Genomic DNA, 22392 nt, shown 5'->3' with positions numbered 1-22392 from the left:
TTGTTGCTCTCTCTTATGCACACACTCACTTCCCTACCACACTCACATATCTATTATTAGATAGATGCTGTATGCATTATGCAGAACACATGCATTCAAACAAGCCATTTGTGGAATTTCCCATCTGCCACGTCTGAATATAAATTCTCTATGCATCCACAACAACATGATGACAGAGAGACGCTGCCATGCTGACTCGATACACGAGTCTTGACAATAAGGACATAGGCAGTAGTTTCCTTGGTTATCAGTCTAATCATAGATGACAACAACCACATTATTCTAAGATTTCTGCACATTACCTCCTCACCGGCAACAGAGCTGACATCAAAGGGGCAGCTATTCTTCTTGTCTCCTCGCTGGTGTAATAATGTGTAATGGGAACAAAAGTCAGTGTTACATCTGGTGTTATTCTGATTAACTCACATTCTAAACTATACTGCTAATAGCTTAAAAAAAATCAAAAATGACCTTCATGGTTCAGTTGTAAATGAGAGAGATGTATGGTTCTGTGTCTTGATTGTTTATTGCTGTGTTTGTGTATACCAAGCCCCTAGATGTAATGCCTATGGGGATCTGCACTAGTGAGGCTAAGCTAATATACGCTGGCTAATGAGCTAGCTTTCCACCTTCCTGCCTATTCCCATTAATTTCCATTTTGTACCTTTAAAAAGCCATAAATAAAGCCTGCATGCATTAGTAAATGTAGCCGTCTTCAGATGCAAGGCTGCTGCCAAGCTTTTTATCTACTCCCACAGTGGCACGGTTGATTCTGAACGCTGTAGGGGTTGGAAGGCCAAAGCACAGCTAAGTGGCTCCTCTTGACCTCGGCACTGATCTCCAAACTGTCTGCTCCGACTGCACACAGACAATTTTACCCATTCGCTCCCATGAAAACAGTCAAATCTCATAGCACAGCCTGAACACCCTGTCTGCGCGCCGTCTCTTTGAATAACACATCGTTTTCTCACCGCACCCAATGCTGACATGCTGACCGTACATTTGCCTTTGAGATTTACTTCTCTCTGTTACTATTCATGCCAACTGGAAAAAAAAGGAATATGAGGAAAGTGAGGAGGAAAAATTCAAGACATGCAAAATTAACTTGAATGACTACAGGATCTTGTTCCTCTGACCTATAATAGATGTGCTTATTCTAGTTATCACTATCTATCTGTAAACTAGATGGCTGAATCATTATCTTACACACTGAGAGCAGCCAAGTGTGACCAGAGGAGAATAATTGATTTCTGAATAAGCATTGGAAGTGGAGAAATAAAATAGATACAGCTATTGTGGGCTGTTCCACCATATTTAGTATCTTAATATACATTATGAATTATAGTGTGTGGAGTTAATTTTGTTTTACACATTATCAGCTGGGTGTTTTTTTTCCCCTTAATTTATTTGTTTAGCACAGCAACAGCATGAAGCTGTGCTTCCACCCAGTGGCCATGGGGTGGCAGTCTATGGAGGTGAGGCAGCCATGTGCTCTGTGTGAAATGGAGCAGACACTGGCTATCTGAGCAGATTAGCTTGGAGACGGTAACCACACAGGAATCACACACACCAACCGTCACTCTCCTTCCCCTGCCTTTATGCTCATGGTACCCATTGGCAAACATGGGCAGTTCCTTTGTGACTGCTGATCACTTTCAAATGTGTGTGCCATACAGTTTCATCCTATTGGAATGGGGTCTTTCTAATTGGATCCAGAGCTGTTTATCAAACACATGCACTGTTTATTTTTCTTGCTATGTCTTTGTTCATAAAAGGATTTGCTTGAAATGTAAACTTCCTCTTTTGCACCAGAGCTTACACCCTCTCTGTCTCTCTGTGGCCCTCTTGGAAAGTGTACAGTCTCATTCCTTAGAGTCTGTTCTCTGTGCAACCATGGCAGGCTGAACTGCTCTTTTATTCAGATGAATGCAGGCCTGTTTGCCTGGAGAATCAGACAGGCACAGACAGTCCATGTGAGTGCTTGAAGAATGTCTGTGGAAAATCAGGGGCTTAGTGAGGTAGCACCTGAGGTATTCCATGTGTGCATGTGCGTGTGTCTGCATTCACCTTGTGTGTTTGTGTCTTATGTGTGTGTGTGACCATCTACAATTGGTTGATTAATTTAGGGTGTGTACACACATCACACCCAAATTTCTTTTTGCCATTTTGTTGAGCCTCTTTTCTTCATGTCAGCAAAGGAGACTATAGACTTATCAAGTATGAATACAGAAGTAGTACGAGCCTCCAACGAAAGCAGTGTTTATGGTTAGGGTTGTTTGCTCATATACATCAAAGTCTGCAAATGAGCAATATAGTTTTGCTCTCTTCTGTTATAAAGAGAAAATGCTTGTGTTTCCTCTCACTTGCATTTGATCAATTTGTTTACCAGGTGGCTGCTACCTCCATCTGGAATATAGTTTACTTATGTTCATTTTTTTTTTTTTGTAATATGCAATAGTTCTACCAAAGGGCTGCTGCAAGCAAGTTTCACTCTCCTGAGTAGCTTGTGTAGCTTGGCAAAGAGATTAGACATATGTATCCTACAAGTGTCTTGGTTTTCAGAGTGTTGCAAGGCTGCCAAATGTGACTGTGAATAGCTATGTAAACAAGATAGCTATGTGAGGCTAGACCTTGCACTGATTGCCTAAAGTGAAATACCATTCCTTGGCTTCCCTCACATTTTTACAACTGTGTTAATGATCCCAAATAAAGGCTTGCTAGGTAGCACCCTAATTAGTAGCTGTTGAATGGGCTAGTTTCTGCCTTTGTCTGCCTGGATTGTCTCCAACAGACATCTTGATTTCCAGTTAGGCTTTTGTCACTTAGGGCTGTTTGCTTGCATACAGAACAGTGTAACTCCTATTCTTTTGTTAGTCTGTTTTTCTTTTTGTGTTGATGGGGTTTGACTCTGTCTAGTACTATTCTTTTTAGCTGAAATGGTGGTCCTTGCAAATCTGAATCTTCATATCCACAAGCGTGTAGTTAACCATATTTAGTTGAGTAATTTCCCTGAATTACTTTGTTGGGAGATAGGAGAGGATTGTTTTATTGCTTCCCCTTTTCTCAACCGCCTCCAGGCGAAGTCTATGTTTTAATTAGTCGTGTAAGACCTTATTTTCCCTTTGGATTCCCCCAACTTGTAAAGTACTCTCTTAAGATACCATGAAGGCTAAAAGGGCAATGAATGATTTGAAGTCAGCTTTTTGCCTGCCTGCCAACAGAGAAGGAGGGCCTATCAGCACTTGCCGTCAGTCTGAGGAACAGCGACTTCAAGCAGCAGTCACACGGAGTCTTTGTTCTTTATGGGTATAGGACTCATGGCAAAGAGAGTCACTGCTTTAAAGCCACATCGCTTATATCTGGAAAAGCACTGTTCTTTCAAAATCTTAGGCTTATGAGAAGAAACTACATTTCCGATAGATAATACCTGCCTAAGAATAGTAAAATAGCAAAATGGTCTCAAAGTTCAATGTAACACATCCGTTTGGTCTCACCGTATAATGTCTTGCCAGAAAGGAAGTTAACTTGTTACATTGTTGAGATTTAGTCATGTGTTAGAGGAAAGTCGAGCTTCTGAAGTGCACCCCCCCCCTCCACCACCACCACAACCACACACACTCCCTCCCCCCACCTCCTCTTGGTTTACAAGACTGTTTTCTTCTCTCAATCCCTTTTTCCTTCAACTTGTCTGCTCATCCCTGGTGAATGTATTAAATGAAGTTACTAGATATGAGTGCTTAAGAGGCCAGGGCCTCTGAGGCTTGCCAAGTCTCTCAGAAGCTTGGCTCACTCATCCATGTCACCTTTTTCTGTTGTTTCAGCTACTGGCTGACTTATTTGTATTGCCGAGCACTTTCTCTCTCTCTCTCTCTCTCTCTCTCTCTCTCATGCTCCCTCTGCTCGCTGCCTCAGAGCAGCTTGTTTTTCTCCAGTGTGGAGAAATCAGGCTAAAGCAAACAGTGTGTGTCAGCCCCTGCTTTTGTTAAGTATTCATTTTTAATGAGCGTAAGTGGCTACAGAATCCTATAAACCATAAATGGAATAGTCAGTCTGGGAGGGGGGGTGGAGGGGGGGGTGCTTGGCCTTTGATTCAGTGGCAGTGTTGCAAGCTCTTTTGTTTAGTAACACTTGTAATGATTATGTTTCGGATGGGATGTGGAAAACATATTTTTAAATGACAGCTAGTGTTGCTCTATTTTCCCATCCCCCCCCCCCCCATCCAGTTTCTGGTTTTGTTAGCTCTTACAAGGAATTGTTCTCCTTTTAATAATCTCCTTTAGGAAATAGGATGTCGCAGAAGGTGTCATTTTTCTCTTTTGAGCAGCACACGGTTCTGTTAGATTTCATTTCCTCTGAATTCAGAGAGAGGCACAAAGTAACCAGTTTTTGTTCTGTGGGGATTGAAGGCACTGTAGCTGTAGAAGGGGGTGCTCGGGGAAAAGGTATTGTGATGGGCCGTTTGAATGCTGAACAGAATTGAATAGACACAGTCAGCTTCCCAGATACATGCTTAGGCCTGTAGAATGTGGAGTGCTTTGCTTGTAACTGCACCGGTTGTCTCCTTTCATTATCGGTTAATGGTGCCCAACTTGACAGAGCCATGTGATAAACAGAGGAGCTGTGAAATCCTGGAGGTGGAGTTCTCGTCTGCCTGATAATGGGATCTCATCTGCCGGGGAGGGGAGCCTGCCCCACCAGCCAATCCAGCTTTGCTCTGCACTGCCTTAAGAGAGGATTCACTGCACTTACTCTTCACTGCTGTCTCGGGCCAACTTAAGCCCCGCAAACCTACTGAAATGGTTGGCGTTTGACTGGTTTCCTTTAAAAAAAAAAAAATATAATAATTAGGTGTGAATTCTCTTCTGTAGAATGATAGGGTGAAATTGTCCTTTGTTCATGGTGTTTCTTTTAGGCTTTTATTGTACTTCCACATTGTGTGTGGAAGAAAAATTTATCTTGATCTGGGGCGACGTGTATTTCCGCCTCCTTATCAATTATTGATCCATTTTATGTGTGTCTGAATAAGGAAACGGGACAGACTGTGTGTGTGTGTAACTATCATAAACATTGACCCTGTGAAATGTATACATACTGTGAGGGAGGAGCTGTGGCTGCTGTGGTGTTCGGTTACCATGAGGAGGGGGAGCAGGAGTTCTCAGGCCAGTCGCCTCAGGAGCTAGAAAAGGTTTGCCAGCACTTTGTACCACTGGGGAACCCACCCCCCTCCTATTGAAAAGAAGACAGCCAACATGGTTTGTAGCACAATGAAGGACCCCCACACACCACCCTCAACTCAATTTCTATTGATCCTTACTGCCTGTCTCTCCTGCCCGTGTTTGGCTTTAGTGCAAAAGAGCCCAATGCGCTCTCTATTTGCTTTAGTTAATTGGATTTTGACAGTGATCCAATATCATGTTTTAGACAATGAAAATGTGTCAAGCTACTTGCTCAGTGAAATGAAAATCATCCTATTAATTTATAACTTAATGCGGCCCATCTTTGCTTTCCTACTCCTCTTATATGGGTGGGGGAGATTGTCAGATTTTCCATTAAGACTGGGAGGATTTAGATAAAGAGGAAAAGAGCTGTATCTTTCTAAGCAAAAAAATAAAAAAATACAAAACGAGTAGTGAGACCTTGAAAACAGCCAGGGATCACATTTGATGATGATGTGCAGGCTAACCATTAAATCCGCCCAAATCAACTTGCCAAATATTGCTAATGGACTATTCAGATTATTGTCCCTGCTTGTTCCTGCCATTTTAATGGGTGGGGTGACTAATTAATTCATTATCTAAAAATGCAAATTAGCTCTACAAGCCTGAGCAGCATTCAATTGCCTACCTCTCGTGTATTTTTCAGCAGATGCATTCCCTAATTTTTCTCTTTAGATATGAATCATTGGCCAGTGTTTTAAGAGCCGTCCCTTTTATTTGTATTTAAAACGGGTTATTCCTGTATCGCATTGTAGCATTCAACAAATGTGCTGGGAAAATGTACTAAGCCATTTTTTTTTTTTTTTTTACAAAGGTATTAGAATTGCTTTCATAGTGTCGCTTTAGCGTTTCAGTCACATTCCCATAAGCGTATCATTGATCGGTTGACGATGGTCGGGACACTTTGGTTGTTGAGCATCTTGCTTCCTGGTGCAGTTACAAACACAGCATTTCCCTGCGGGCTGCCATCAATCAGCAGCCCCATTGGCGTTCCTTTGTCCCGACGATAATTTGAATCCAGTCCATGTTTTTGTTTCGCTCGGCGTTTTTTGAGTGTGGTGGGGGTAATTCTCCTTCACTAGTGTCTGGATAAAGAAAGACTAGGTCAGCCATGTGGATGCGTCTGTTGAACAGCTGAAGGGGGGGGTTACAGAGACGGAGGGAGTGATAGGGAGAACGTGGAGTGTGTGCATAGGAAAGAGAGAGAGCGAGAAGGGGGGAGAGAGCGCGTGTGTGGAAAAAGGAAGCGGAGCCTGTAAACGGCGAACTCACTGATTTCCTACCCCTCGAACAACTACAGCGCTGTGTACTTTTCATGTGGACACTATAACCGGGAGCAACAACACGGCCAAAGGGAATAGAAGCAGTTTTCGGGGGGGAATAGTGCCTTGGCGATCGGGACGTGAATCTATCAGTAAAGTGAAACCGTCTTTTGTTGAGGCAAGTGCTCGTCTGAGCACCTCCGTGCGGGCAGCGGCTTTTAAAAGGGTAAAGTGTCCGTGTTCGTATTGTTTAGTTCCCGGTTCTTGGATTTGGCCCAGGACTATTAAGTTCGGCGGGTCATCTGCGTTTTCAAGTTGTTTGCAGCAGTCTCTGGGACTCCAGAATCACCAGACTGGCGGGTGAGTAGTTGAATACAAAAAAAAGATTGGGGAGGGGAGGGGAGGGGGGGGTGTAGGGAGGGGGAGCAATGTGTGGGGGATAAAGAGACGGAATGTGGGCAATAGTAATGATTAAAGCATGAGTTGCACTTACACTTTCAGCTAAAAGTGTTATGCTTTTGGTGATACTCCGAATAGGAAGCGTGTGTGACCTCAAGTCAAATGTTTTTTGAGTGCTCCAGCGAGCTGAAAGTTGGCTGCATTGTTGTAAAACTTGGCTGTTCCACTGAGCTCTCTCTGGAGTGTGTAGCAGACCTTCAAGCAACCCCCATGACCTGGGCAGCCTGTAACACGGCTTCAGCAGCTAATGGTTTAAAGTCAGAATAATGAAGTAAACAAAGGGCTTAAATGACAGCATTGCTGCCCTGTAAACACCCATCGAAAGTGTCATTACACTGTAAAAACAATCTGTGTGCTTGTGTAATCAATCAGCCTCCAGGAAAAGTTAGTTTTGACAGGGACGTTTTTTAAATGGATCTTGATGAGTCAGTTGCTCATAAATTTTGGGGGGAATTCCCCAAGTTTCACATAAAGGATTGGCTGTTGGATTTACAGCCTAGCTCATGTCATAAATTGATTATTGGACTGTTACAATGGAACATAGTTGACTGCTATTGAAAGAGTGGTAGTGAGCTGTGTGGGAGACTGGCTGGACCAGTTGCAAACTGTTGAAGGACCACCAAATTAACTTGACTTCCCTCTTCAGCACCCCAGAGGCTATGAACTCTGCCCCCAGCACATGCAGCTCTCACTGTGGGGGAGTGCTGTGTGCCTGTTGTTAAAAAGAGCAAGGGGGACTGGCTGGTGGGATATGTGTGTGTGTGTGTCTTTCTTTCTTTTCTTTTTTTTTGTCTTTTTTTTTGAGGGGGAGGGGGGATTTGGGATTTGAAAGCAGACTAGAGTTATTTGTCTCATAGGCAGCTTATCTAATGTTTTCCAGTTACAGTAGAAGGGGGGTGGTTGTTTACTTAAATCACTGTAAAATTGGTCATAGTAAATCTTCATGTGACTGCAGTCAGAAGCTGAATCCTCAGGGTATTTGAACACATAAGCACAAAGATAGCTTTAGCCCTGAAACGAGATTCAAATCGAGGAAGGGGGAAGCAGTGATTTCCTTCAATCTCCGCCATATAAAAACAATCTCTTCCTGAAATCCTCCCCCTGCTGCTACTCTTTTTCAATGAGCTATTACATGGACTCAGATGTTGCACCACTAATTGTTAGGAGCTAATCTCCACCATGCCCAGCTTCCTTTGGCATATTTTCTGTCCCCTGCTAACTGAGAAGTGACCTCTAGCTTAATGATTCATATGTGATTAATCCACTTGAGTGGGACAACACTGCCTGGGCTAATGCATGGCTCAAGCACTGCAGATAATGGATGATTGGGTGAATAAAAAGGAGACTTTAGTCCCTCAAAATCGTGTGAATGTTTACACTCTAAATACCTTTTTATAAATCTCACACAGGAATGCAAACACTAGTAATTTTATAAAGCCTGAAGTGCAGTCATGGTTGAAAACGTAACCATAGTAGTTTTTGTTAGTGCTTTCATTGAGTTCTGAGTTACAGGAAAGAATGACTCCCAGATTAACTCTTTGAACTGTAAAATGGCACGCTTTTCAGGGCTCTCTAATCTTAAAGGGAGTGATACAGGCCAATTTCATTTGGCTTAGCTGCTTATCTTTGATTTAGTTATCATTAACAAATGGAGTGTAAAGATGTTACTGAGAAGAACCTCCCTACTGCCCTCCTATTCATTGCTCACTGCTTTGAGGGGGAGGGTGGAGTTTGAGCACTCCAGTCGCATGTGTGTGACACGGCGGCTTTCGCTGGTTGACATGTAGGTTTGCTGAAACCGTGACCTTGCTACAGGTTAGTTCACTTTTTCACATTGGACCGAGAATGTTTATCTGTTGTTGGGTGGTTATTGAAGCAGGAGAACGTTACTCTGATATATGAGCGATAAGCCTATAGCTAAAATAGTAACCAGTAGTGTGACTGTAATCAGTATCTTTGTGGTGAGGCAGCATCATATGGGTTAGGTGCAGTCAGAGTTTCAGATATAACCTACACTGTCACATGGTGAAATTGGTCCCCTCTCTGAACTTAAATAGCTCGCCTTTCTGAAAAGAAAACATTTTGAATTGGAGACTCCCCCTCCTTCCCCAGAGGTAGGATATCCATTTAGTTTCACTACTGTGGATTGAATGAGAGCGGAAGTGGTCAATCCTCTTAATGGAGTTGTACACAAGAGCTGGAGTTGTTCTGCAGTGAGGCATCTGTATGGGAGGAAAGCTCTGAACATTTCACAATATTGCTGCTAGCAGACGAAAATATGGAAGTCTAAATCTTAATTATGTGTACACTGCCATTATGCTCTCTGTATCATTGCACATCATCTCCATTTGCAATACGCCGTACCCATGTTTGTGGGAAATGAAATCTGATGTGTAATTTGATCTGGGCCTGAGTCCGCAGTCTGTGTTGTCGATTCATGTAAACCCTCTGAGGCATAGTAGCGGTGTGAGTCACCTCTCATCACAAACACAAGTCTCACCACTGACAAGGTACAGAATGCTAGTAAACATTCAGCTCACACACACGCGCGCATGTATGAGTGTCACCTCTGAGGAATCTGAGGGGCGATATCCGGATCAAAGAGACTGTTTCTGACCAGAGAGAGAGAGAGATGCTTCATAGAGTGAGGCTGTAACGGCTGTCTTGCTGCTCAGAGGCGGCTGAATGTTTGACAGGGCATTGGAAAAATGTTATTTAATCTGCTCGCATGATGGCCCTCACTGGGATTGCACCACGCTGTGTCTCGGTCCCCCTTTTCCTCTCTGTGTCGGGATGATGGCAGTTCCTGGCTGGCAGAAAAACATTCAGTGGCTGTCTGTGTGTTGTTGTTTTTTTTAACTGTATGATGTAATGCATAAAGAATCAGAGAAAGGCGAGTTGTAATTGATGTGATGTTGGCGGCCTTGTTTCAAATGACTAACTCTGCTGGGGGATAGGTATCTTTTCCATTTGGGTAATAGCATGAATTACTCAACTGTATTCCACTGTACAAAGACATGACCAAATTGTTATTTTAATAAGGTATAAGAATGAAAACAGATGTGATTTTTGACCCATTGAAAAAAATACTTTATGCAAGATGCTCTTCAATGGCTGACCAGATCAACTTAGGCAAACCATCCGGGCAGCTGAAATTAAACCCTCTGGCTTTTGGGCCGTCTGAATGTGGCTTAGTGCACAGCTCTCACCCCTTCAAAGGTATAGCTCACAGTTACCCTCCCACCTCTCACCCCCACAATACAGAAATCTGAGAGCTGCCTGGTCATAAAGCCAGGCGGAAAATCAATGAGAAGTCATGGCTTCCACACCATTGTTGGTACCATTTTCATCCCCCTACACAGAGCCAGATTCAGGTTTTTGAAGCGCAATGATAAATCTCTTCAGTGCTTTTTGATTCTTTAGATGGGTTTCATTTCTAAATGGAAGAGCCTAGCCTAGCTTGTCACTTCCTGGCGTGTTATCCTTATAGGAAATCTTGTACCAGAGATTCATTTAGAATACATTAACCACAGATTGACATATAACATATGAAACAGTGATAGTACAGCCAAGGAGGCAGTACCCTCTGGTGGGTGGCTACTGAAATTGGGAGTGATGAAGGAGTGGAGAGGTGCTTGGATTTTTCATAGAAAATTCCATCTAATTTGTTGTATGCATAGAAGAAGGACTGTGATATCTTTAATTAACGCAAACCTCAGGAGCCAACGAAGAGTGAGAAATTGGGATAATTGAAAATAGGCCCTATCTTCTTTCCCCTTCTCTGTCTGTACATCCTTAAAGCAGCTGAGCCCATCGGAGGGCACTTTCACACATGTTAAGTGGGGGACATCTGGCCTCGTTAATTCAGTGCATGGTCATAAAGTGGAATGGCGGTCCCCACAGGGCGGCCTGCGTTGCCTGCTCTGAACACGGTCAGATGGAGCCTGTGTGTCCTCACTGCCTCCTTGTCTTCACTGTTTGACTGCCCCTTTGACACCGGCTTTTACACTAGCGGGAGAACTTCGACAAGAACGCCTTCACAATCCTGCTATGAAATTTAAACACAGATGCTGATCTCTATCCCAGAAGTGTGAGGGAGATAAAGTGACAGTACATAAATGGTGAAATATGTGCCACCTCCATGTGCCAGAATATAAAAGCGCGCATCGTAAGGCTGTAATGTACGGTTTTATTGACCGGTCTTAATTTTTAATTTCTTATTACAACAAAGAAGCAAGGTTGGATTGCTAGCCTGCATTGACGCACTGTGGGATTTTAGTATACACCACACCCAAAGAGAGCCTTTGTTTTTTTTCCTACCAGATAAATTATATCTTTTAGCAATGCTGGAATCAGTTGTCTGTGTCCATTTAGTGTATGCTTGATGATGAGTGAGCTGTCACGCTCTACATTCCAATATCCACCTTATGTCCCTGCATCATCAGGAATGGAAACAAATAATCGAGTGACAGCAGCGGGGAAGCAGGCATGCTGCGCTTTCATATCCTATTTTAGCGAGTAAACATTTAATGTGTATAAATGTATCACAGCTTTATTTATGCATAGAATCTGCTGTTAAGTCTGAATTATACATTAGCCAATGAATAATGCATCAGTGCCATTCCTTAATGATTACTTGCCAGGCAGCGAATGGTAATATTTGCTGATAAATTTACCCATTGATCTTGCTTGTGTTTAACCAGTTGTGTCGTGATGGTGTTCGCCCCATTTTCCATTTAGGGAGCTTTTTACTCAAGGATGTAATCAAAAGCAAGCTAATTGTCTGTTTTTAAAAATAAGATGTCTTTTAAAATGGACAAGTCAGCCCCAAGGAATTAAAGCAAAGGGGTTACCATATGAATTCTCTGAGCACATGTTACTAAGAGCTAGTACTAGATCTCAGTTCTGCCATTTGCCTAACATCTTAGTAAGGTTGGTGTGTTTACATACTGTTCTCTTCTTGGCTGCCTTTAGGATGAGTTGTTTTTCCTTAGACCTCAACAGATCAATGTCCAATTACAGTTTTGTCTTTTTGTTGGCTTGCAGCCATTACAGGACAGAGTGTGTTTGTTTGAACTACAGAGTCTAGACTGTGTCTAGTGAGTTGGTGATTTAGCCCATACTTGGTAAAGGTCTTTCTTTGATAGCACTTCTTTATTGGCACTGTTCTTAACAGCCAGGCCGAGCCAGATTATTGGCACATTATCCGTATAATGCTGTGAGTCTAGTGTTGCCTAAGCCTCGAAGCATAGCCTGTTACTGTGCAGATGTATTGCTTGTCCACACAATGAGAAAATATTGACTTGTTGTCACTCACTCATTTGATTAGTCGTGCGGGTGATTCTGCTTTTCATTTGTCGCCCTGGCAACGTAAATGGGAAAACACAGCAACAGTCTCGTTCCATCCAGTAATGAAGCACTGGAGCATTGCAGACTATCACATCTGGAAAACCTCTCTTTTAAGCAGGAATGAATGTCTTTATCAGTCATGGTGTATCATTGGCACTTGTCAGCTCAGCTAGTATCTGCAAAAATCCAACATTTGACAGCATTTTCTCTTTGCAGAAGGTGCAACTGCGTGGGAGTGATGTAGCCTAACAATTCCACTTTGATTTTACAGCTTAGTTGAGTGAGATTTATCTGTGTATATACCCACAGTGTTGGCTATCTACTCCATTTCCTTTGTCCGTAAGAAGACCAGCTTAAAGCAGTCCGCTGCCATGTGTAAGCCAGGTCATAATGAAAGCACCTTCCATTTAATCCGGCCGGATTCATCAGTGGCCTTGTTCTTCCAAAAATAATGAGGTAGACAGTAAGGGCTGCCCCAGGCAGCATGTAGGGAGATGATCTCTCTGAACCGGCAAATCATTCCAGTTTTTTTATGCTAAAAAGACAGGCTAATGACTATGCTTGATGTCTGTCAGTGCTTTAAGTTAACTAGCGTTAATTCACAGAAAGATCTAATGGGCTTGATTGTCAAGCTGAGCTGAGGCAGTCAGTGAAAGGCCTGTGCACGGGTGGGGGGAGTGTAATTGTTTTTGCTGGCGGTGATTCTCTCTGGAAGAGATGACTGCACAATCCAGATATGTAAACAAGAAGAAACTGAAAAGCAATATGCTGATACCTTGTCTGTTTCCTCTTGATCAACCTACCCGTTGAAAGGAAATCTCAAAGCTGAGCCCAAACATTCTTTGGATTTAGCTTGGCAATACAGTTGCTTTACAAACCTGTGTCTGTTCAACTAAGCATTTCAAACATGCAAATCACATGTTGAAAATGGGGATCTTGAGGAAATCATTAACTGCGACGGCACACCAGAAAACAAAGGGAGGGAGAGTTAAAGACAACAGATGCTCAAAGTGTTTGATTCTGCTTATTGGAGCATGACACTTGTTTAGTGCAGTGGAGAAGCTCAATTTATTCATGCTAGACAATGATGCTCTCTCACCAATGCACCGCCAGTCATCTGTTCTCCAGTGGCATTTAACACATTTGCAATATTCATTTAATGTTTATACATTTATCCAAACCTCAGATCTCTTGGGGTGCTCACGCCTGGTGTCATTTTCACGCACTTAGAGTCAGGTTGCTCGTTTGCCTGCACAAGAAGGCTGTAATGCTTATCAGGCTGTAGCAGAGTAGGCTACCACCTCTTGTGTTTTTTTCATAAGTAACAAAGCTGCTCAGCCCCATGCCAGTATAAGAGGAAGATTGCCATATTAAAGTGAGCTGACTGTACTGTACTGATAAAGACCAACTTAAGTTCCACCAGGAAGCAGTCCAGTTTGCAAACACATGGTTGTTGGGGTTAGTGTTTGAGTCAGCGTCAGGGCAAGACTGGACATCTGTCTCCTAGTGATCTATAACGCCCACAATCCCTCCCACAGACTGTCAGCTTTGGCACTCCACCAGTACACCGGTTGCTATAGCACACCCAGCCACCCGCAACAGTCGCTTATCTAGCTAGCATAACAAACACTGGGCTAACAAAGAGGATGGAAACCAATAGGACACACGGCAACAAGGGACCTTAAGGGTACCCTGCCATCATAACTCCACTTCAAAATGGAGGCCTTTGTTCTCAGATTGTTGGGGAGGGCGTCATAGCACGGTAGCAGCTCATCTTTTCATCCTCAAACACACTCACTCCCACTCACACTCTCCTGTCGGCGGAGGAGATCCTCTGCCTGATAAGGCTTCACAGAGAAAGGTATTCCTCTGGGACTGTTGTTGAGGGATTTCTACAGTTCTGCCATGCGCTGATTAAATGAACACTTGTAGATAATCCTTTTGAATAAATGGGTCTTTGTTGTGGCGGTGGTGGGGTTGGATGTGAGGGGCAGAAAAAGCCCCAGATTTGGATTTTTAAATGCTTATCACCTCGGTATGATCCGCCACTCTGCTAAGATAAATATTTAATGACAGGGTGGCTGAAATAGAGCTGTTACAGACTGCTGGTGAGAAATGGAGCTTCTATTTAGAGCCCATACTGTTCCATAAAGTCATGGCATTGGTAGACAGCCCAAGGTTATTAGTGTGGTATGAGAGTAGTGTGTGTGTGTGTGTGTGTGTGTGTGTGTGTGTATCTACTGAGGAGTTCTCACTCTTTTCTTACTGCAGTGATATGAAGGAGAGAAATGCACTCAGTCTGTTATTGAGCATTCGCTCATGAATCCTTGATGCGTGTGTGAGAGTGAATGAATGTGTGTGTCTGTGTGTGAGGGCTGTGTGGGAGCACTATGGTAAATGCATGACAGCGATACTATCCAGGCACAGTTTACTTCAACTGTTTCCACGAGCAAAACAGCTGTGTATTTGCCCTCTACTACCTTAGCTTTGCTCTATTTCACTTCACATGCTTTCTACCCTGTGGGTTCTTGTTTTGTCATTTAGGCCTGTGTCATGCAAAATTGATTGCAAAGGCTTGCATCGATGCATGCTGCAATGAAGTTATTACACTGTAAAGGTAGAAGATCTGAATGTCAACGTTGTGCAATAACATCTTATTACACCATAGTTGATCTAGATCAATATGTCAGTTAATCAAGTGGCTAGTTGATTCTCCTAACCTTATGCTTGCACACTTGAGCGAATTTGACCTCTAAATTAATAGCAGCCTGGCTTTTAGTTTCTTGGCTAGGATTATGAACTGAAGCCTATATTGGGGACTGAGTGTTATTGCACAGCTCATTTAAACACTGATCTAGACTTGCACTTGATTCATCCTGTTTACTCATTACATGATAGCTGTGGCAAAAGCAATTACTTTCTGCTTTCAAGCACCTTGCTTTTGGTCTCACTGCGGTTCTTATTCATTTCACTGGATCTCCCAAGGCCCCATGGCTTCCAATCAGTCCACTGAGTGGCATGCACTAACATCTTGCCTTTCTGTGTAGGAAATAGGTGGGTAAACACAGCAGAGTCCTTGAAGCACTTCCCATCCCTGCTATTGGATTACCAGCTGCCTTTCCGGGCCTCATCTGCCCAGATGAGTGCCAAGATCAATGGAGCTCTTAGTGCAAAGCTAATTCGATCAGGACTGGCTTTGCTACTGCTGATCAGAGATTATTTTTTTTTATGTGAAACAAAAACTTAATCAAGTCAAGCCCATGTCCAATAGCCCATATTTTCAGCTGCTCCAACTCCCATAGACATCAATTAGGAGGGATTTCATATTCATTATTGAATTGTTCGGTTGGCCCACTGAGAAGAGGTGTGGAGATAGAAGGGGTGAACTGCTGCGTAAAGTGATCCGGCCAGTTTTGCTGAGTGTAGCAGGAATGCTGCCTTTTCTCCAGCAGAGCAACTGGCATCATAAATAAGCTAAGAGCATGTTTTTAGAGGGATGAGGTGTCTCCTGCTTTGACGGTGAGCAGAAAGCAAAGGGTTGAAGGGCATATTGACCCTCTTGTTCTAGAAACTGAAAAGCAGACTCTCCAGTGCCCCCTTGCTCCCCATTAATTATTGTTTGATGCTAATAAAGGAGGGGGGATGGGGCATGTTATGAAACATAATTATTCATTGCAGCACTTCCCCTCGATGAGCCTTGTTCCCCCCCTCCCCTTGTGCTCAGTGAGGAAGAGGCCAGGGCTGTCAATTGAGTACAGCAGGCAAAGATGTCCCCTCAGCCTTTTAAGGAGGGGACAGGAGGGAGCAGGGTGAAGGGCGCCATTTGCCCGAGTGATATATGAGGAGAGACAGCAATATATGTAAGGAGCTGCTGAAAGAAAGATAGGAGAAGGTCAAGGCACATTACACTCAAGCCATTTATTGGCTGAGCACATAGTCTGACCTGGACTGCAAATACAGTTGCTCAGCAGCAGCAGTTTTTTTTGTTTATATATGTGTGTGTCAATGGCCTACACATTTTAGATTGACACATGTGTATACACTTGGATGAATGCAGCACTGTGGCGAACATGCTCTCAGTGGCTTTTTATAAGCTTGCAGATGCAGTGGCAAGCTATTTTAACAGGACTGTAGCTCCACTAAACCTGCCCTCCTAGATTTTCACTCAGTGTTGCGATGGCAGAGACACTGGAGGCTGATTTCCTATGCATGAGCGCAGCATATGGTCTGCTTAAACACAATGCAAGCAGGGGATTAGTCAACGATTGTGTCGCATAACATTGTGGTAATTGAGTGGTGTTAAAGGGTTAGGGCAACTCCACCTCAGTGCTATATACAGGCTTCTTGTTCGCCTATGTCTTCCCTAAATATTAAGGAGAAAAATCATAAAGTTGAAATTTTCTTAATTTTAAAGAGTGTTTTCATGCAGTGCAATTAGTATTTTCATTGTCATTAATGGCACCTCACTAACAAATGAGGAGTAGAATTCAGTGAGATTGCCATGGTCAAAGCTTAACATTAACATTCCAAGAATATCTGAGGCTTATTCACTGCAACTCAGCCGAGCAGCCGGCTCTGTTCACCTTTGGTTAAAAAAAGACAACAGGCCTATCCCTTGGCCAAGCTATGTTGTGAGTCGGGAGGTATTTTTACTGCGCCATTGTTGTTGCACAGTGAAGGATGCAATATGTAATCCAATATATTGCAGTTGTTAGGCGTTATGAAAAGATGAAAAATATGCAGCTTGTGTTTGCTGGAGGCACAGCACACTATCAGTTAGGGATCAAGTCTCCATTTCACACATGAACGGGCAGAGTTAATCTGTGGATCGCTACTGTACACCGCTTAGAAACCAGCCTCTACTCTCCTACTTGCCCAAAAGCCCATTGTTCTTGGCCCTGCTGCTAATGTTTTCTGCAAACAGCTGCCTTTTGTAGCCAAAATGTATTTTTAGGTGACGACGTAAGCATTTGTTTGTATTGCATGTAACCCATGCAGGTCTACCTCTTTCAAACTGTCCAAAATTAATTATGTGTATTTGTAGCCTACCTGTGTGTGTGGCCTGTGTGTTTGTGGCAGTGTCTGGGGTGCACTAAAATGCCACTGCTGTAAGAGGCCCAGTCCCAGTCACTGCATGTTTTATGAGCTGTCCTCAGAGGATATGGGAGCTCCAAGCTCAGATCCTGCTTGTTCCAGCAGCGTTTTCATCACTCCTGGCCACTTCCCCCCTAGCATTTTTTTTGATGAGGGAAAGGAAACGCATCCAGAATCAGGCAATATTTACAACATGGCCTTGTCTGTGGCTATAGTTTAAATAGCGTGGATAGCTGCACAGAGGCCTTACAGACTCATGATTCATATTATTCTCCTCATGCGCACTGCAGAGGGTGCTTTCCCCTCTGCCTAGGATCACTGGCCCACACCACTGAGATGGTGGATGACAAGGCTGAACGCTACACTGAATATTCCACTCCCCCAGTCACCTCCCCTGCTGACTGCTTTCTAAGCCCTCCTCTTCCTTGAACAAACAAATCTTCAACAGGAGAATGTTCACTGACAGTGTCTATTTGCAGTGTTTACATATTGACTTGTGAGTTATAGCACCGGTTGTGAGAACGCTGAAATTAGAAGGGAGGCTAACAAACAAAGGGGATGTTATGCTTAGAAGACTATGCTTTATTTATTTATTTATTTTTTAAGTCAGTTGTGATGGTTGGTTAGGTGGTGGTTAGCGGTTACAGAAGAGGTGTTCGCCTATGAAATAAAAGGCCCCCCTAATTAGAGGTAATACCATCTTGTGGTATCTAGAGGTGGAGGTGTTTCTGGCCTGAATCATTATGTGCCTTTGAATGGAGGGATTGTTCCCCCCCCCCCCCCCCCCAACCATCTGCTCGGGGATGGAGCTGAGTGAGCCACCACATAGCTAAATAATTTAGGCAGAAAAATGGTTTTGTGCACTGACCTAATGCCTTTGTTGCTGGGAACTCTTCTTGAAGACATCCTTCAACGCTCCTGCCGGCCCGTGCTGTCAGTCTGAAACCTCGGAGCTGTCTTATCTGTCACTCTAATCTATTTATGTTAGTTTTTCCTCTATGTTGGCACGTCACTCTGTATGGCATAGTGATTAGAGTAGCTGGAGGATGTAGGGCAGCCGAATACATTCCCTCCTCTCACACACTCATTTAGACTACCAGTTGGAGTTGAACTGATGGATAGGATCGTTAAGCTGATAGGCAGATTGGGGAAGATGAGAGGGGATATTTGATTGCAGAAGATCACTGGAAGTGGTACATGATTGAGTGCTCAAATATTAAAATCTCAAGAGTCCTTTTATTGTAACAGAAGACAAAATCAAGATTGGGTGCAAAATCAAGCTTGTTTTTCCTTGGTGGTAGGATGTTATTTTGATTTTACAGCAAATCTTTTTTCATGCATCTGATTAAAATAAGACATATCTCTCCCCTGCTGGAATTATTTTCCATTTTATAGAGATAAAACGTTAGGAGGTATGTATAGGATAGAGATTTAGTCAGTACAAGCCGGGCTTCAATGTGTCCCCAGTGTGTATTTATGCCTTGCCTGACCCTAGCCTTACCTTTGGATAAATTTCATTAGAACAACATAATTCACCAAAAAATTGAATTGTCAGTGCCTCTCCAGAGGTGAAAGATACTAGAAAGCCCTTCAAATCAGGCACTTCATTCACACTGAAAAAAACGCCTCACAGTTCTACAGGGAAACTCAATTAAGCGCCAGATTCATGATAGTGCTGTCACTGCCATATACCTCACATTCTTCTGCTTCTCTTATCAATGACACATTGGGAGAAGTCCTCCACTGGACCGCCCGTGATTACATTTCTCAAGGGTGCCTCATTTAGAGGAAAGGGGAAGGGTGACAATGGACAACCTTGCCATTTCCCTCAGGAGCCATGTCAAAACACAATGCCTCATGAAGCAGTCAGAAGAGCTGAAATGGCCTTCAGCTTTGCTCCAGCCAGACAAACGTGGCAGACTGAGAGGTACTGTGTCTTGATGTAACTGGTATTAGGCTGTGAAATGAAGTCCTGCTCACAGGCCCTGTAGATAATAGACATCCTGGGCTGTGGAGCAGCCCCCTCAGGGCCATTTGGAGCTCTCACGGAGAGCACACAAACAGGGACTAGAGGAGGATTTAGTCCTCTTTTAGAGATGGAGTTGGGGCTTAGACCCTGTGGAGCGCACAGTCTGATCCTTATGTCTGTGGTAGTACCTGTGACTGTTGGACAGAGAATAGGTTTGGCTTAGTGACTATCGGTTTGTAAAAAAAAAAAAATTACAGGGAACTATCATTAGCCAAGACAGATTTTGTTAGTTTTCTTGGCTAATCTTTTTAGACAGTGGTGGTTTATTGTTGCACACAGTGTCATTGTGCATGAGAGTCTCTTGTGCAGCAATGCTTTGCTTTTTACCAGTCTCTAGGCAGGTTTAAATGTTCATGTTGGAAAGCCCCAAGCTGTCTTTTCTTGAGCACGGCTTTTACCTACTAAACTAACCCCGGATGCCGGCTAAAAATAGAGCCTTTGTGAGCACAGCTTTAGCAGAGGGAAAAGATGTGGTTACTCATCAGTGAATTGAAGAAACAAGTGGAGCAGACAAGTGTCTTTGCCCTGCCAATGTGAACTAAAACAGAGAGGGCCTCAGAGAATAAAGCAAGCTATGATTTCACCAGGTAAGACAAAGAAGGCGGGGTGCAGAGACCACAGAGAATCCCTTATGAAGTGGCCTACCCCCTGCCTCCAGCTGAGCCTTTCATTGTGCTGTTGTTTCTAGGGGGCTTGGATGGCAGCTTAGATTAGATCGCACTGAGTAATGGATTGGAGCTGACGAAAAGCTGCTGCGGCTCAACATCACCACAGCTAGGATCCGTGCACTGCTGAGGATCTGGCTGGTTTATTCGGATCAATTTGAGTCGCCCTCATTGTTAATAACCCTGTGTATATTCATGCTAATATTGTTCTCCTCTAATCTGTATTCATGCGAGTATTTCATTCAATCCCTTCGCAAAGCTGGCCCTAAATCCTTGCCAATCACATTCTGCTACTTCATAATTCTCCAATTGAATATGCCATGAATGACTTTTCAGTCTCACCCCCAAAACTGAGTGGTTCACTGGGCTGGTTTTATCGTTGTTAGGTTCTGTTTTGCATTTAAATGTAGACATATCTGGTCTCTGTTATTTGTTCTATGATATGCTAAAGAAAAAAATATTGAGCGGTTAAAAATTTATAACCCAAGATAATCAATTACTAAAATTTGGAGGGATAAAAAAAGAAACCCTACAGCTTTGTCCTGCTGTATAGCTACTCAAGCAAACCATGCTAATTTGGATGTTTATCCTTAGACAGGTTTTGATTGAAACTACAGAGATGAACATGTATTTGGGTAAACGTGGGAGTGATTGGAATGAATAAAACATGGCTTTTTAAAAGCCTGTTGGGTAAAGAGAGAGAGAGAGAAAAGCAGTGTTTAGTAACAGAAACCTGCTGTGTGGCCATTGTGGGGGATGATGTGTTAATCGAGCCACAAACTGTGTGGTTTTTCAGGCCAGAGGTCTCATTTAAACAGGCACGGAAAAGAGAAATGTATTTGAGCGGGGCCCGCTGGCTGCTAGCCCTTGACTCTATTGCAGTAATGTAAATGGTGGATTAGGTGCCGTTGGCTGGGACCCCCCACCCCCTCTCCAGCCACTGCCCCCTCCTTCTCTTTTCCATTAAGACAGCTGGTATCTTTCAAAGGGTCCTGGCCCAGTGATTGATGTGTAATAGCTCCAAGCCTCACCTGCCCCCTCACAGCGTTATTCATTGGCCAGGCAGCCAGCACTGCTTTCTACTGAGCACTTTGTTTCCCTGGCAGTGGGCGGAGAGCGTTCTCTCTCTCCCTCTGTCTCTCTCTCTCTCTCTCTTTCTCTCTCTCTCTCTCCCTCTCTATCTGTGTCTCTCTCTCTCAGCCATCAATACATTATGACTTTTCACTGCCACAATATTACTGCTTCGCTTCACACTGAGTCACTGCTTTTTATTCACTCGATTTGTTCAACTTCAAATTGCTCTTTTATCCGCATCAAACTACGGTTACTGTTGTGCAACAAATTAACCATAGACACTTGAACATATTGCTAATTAACTACTAACATTCAATTTGAGTTTTTAACACAATTCAATTTGGGCACCAACATATCCACATAAAGAATTCTTATTGCTGTGAGGATTAAAAAAGAAAACACAATCATGTAACATTGCATCAGCAAGGTAATTACAGATACAGGATTAGGAACAACACAGTAGCGTTAAGTGTGTCCAGATGCAAACTAATAGCACTTAGATTGTAAAGGTGCTCATAGAGGCTTGTAGCAGTCCATAACATCAAAGGAGAATGGGCCAGCCCTCCATTTGCAACAGTTCAGAGTCCTCGTTGCTTTCAGTGGAAGAGGCTTATGTTACTGATTAGAGTAGAGAAGAGGTGCTTAGCTCATACACAGACTCTGGCAGCCCCCAGGATTAGAGCTGTGCTATCAAATGATACCTCCGTCAATATTTTCATGTTCCTCACACCTCCTAGACACGCTGCTGGATATGGATACCGGAGGGGCACAGTATGTATTTTGGCACACCGTCGGAGGTGTGTATACAAGGTGGGAGAGTGTGTTTGCGTGCGCGCGTGCATATGAGAACTCTCCTGAGCCTGTGTGTTTCTGTGCGTGCACATGTTCTTGTGTGTATGTGCTGGCAGCCCAGTGGTCGCCGTGGTAACTCATCATTAGGTGATTAATGGGGCTGTGACGAGGCTGCGGTTTAATCAGGCCCGGTGTTTGTGTTGAAGCCGACGACAAGAGCAGCTGCCCTGTCAGTTGGTGTCTGCTCACGAGATGACAGCCCCCGCTGCTGAGGAGCGCCGTTGTCAAACGCGCCTCACCGTGTGTGTGTGTGTGTGTGCGCCTGCCAAAAGCCTTTCTTCCACCTTCCTTCCTCTCTCCCTGTATTCTTTACCTTACGCCCTTTCTATCTCTCAATAAACGCACATCTCCTTGCAGACACGCTGCATAATTTTCACTTGAAGCTGGTTTCT

General features: G+C 43.5%; 1 protein-coding gene across 3 annotated transcripts in view; it reads left to right on the top strand.

Moving 5' to 3' along the window:
• Positions 1-22392, top strand: part of rerea (arginine-glutamic acid dipeptide (RE) repeats a) — a 98438-nt gene that overhangs the window by 1131 nt on the left and 74915 nt on the right. For 2 of the 3 annotated variants that reach the window (XM_071908788.2, XM_071908787.2), the window contains exon 1: positions 6367-6838. The exons of the other annotated variant lie outside the window; for it this stretch is intronic. The gene's annotated coding sequence lies outside the window, so the exon portion shown is untranslated. Of the gene's footprint in view, positions 1-6366; positions 6839-22392 lie in introns of those variants that run through there. 3 annotated transcript variants of the gene reach the window in all.

The sequence above is a fragment of the Centroberyx gerrardi genome, chromosome 14 (genome assembly GCF_048128805.1).
Source record: "Centroberyx gerrardi isolate f3 chromosome 14, fCenGer3.hap1.cur.20231027, whole genome shotgun sequence".
In the NCBI taxonomy this organism is placed as follows: Eukaryota; Metazoa; Chordata; class Actinopteri; order Beryciformes; family Berycidae; genus Centroberyx; species Centroberyx gerrardi.
This window is presented reverse-complemented; position numbering and strand designations above follow the sequence as displayed.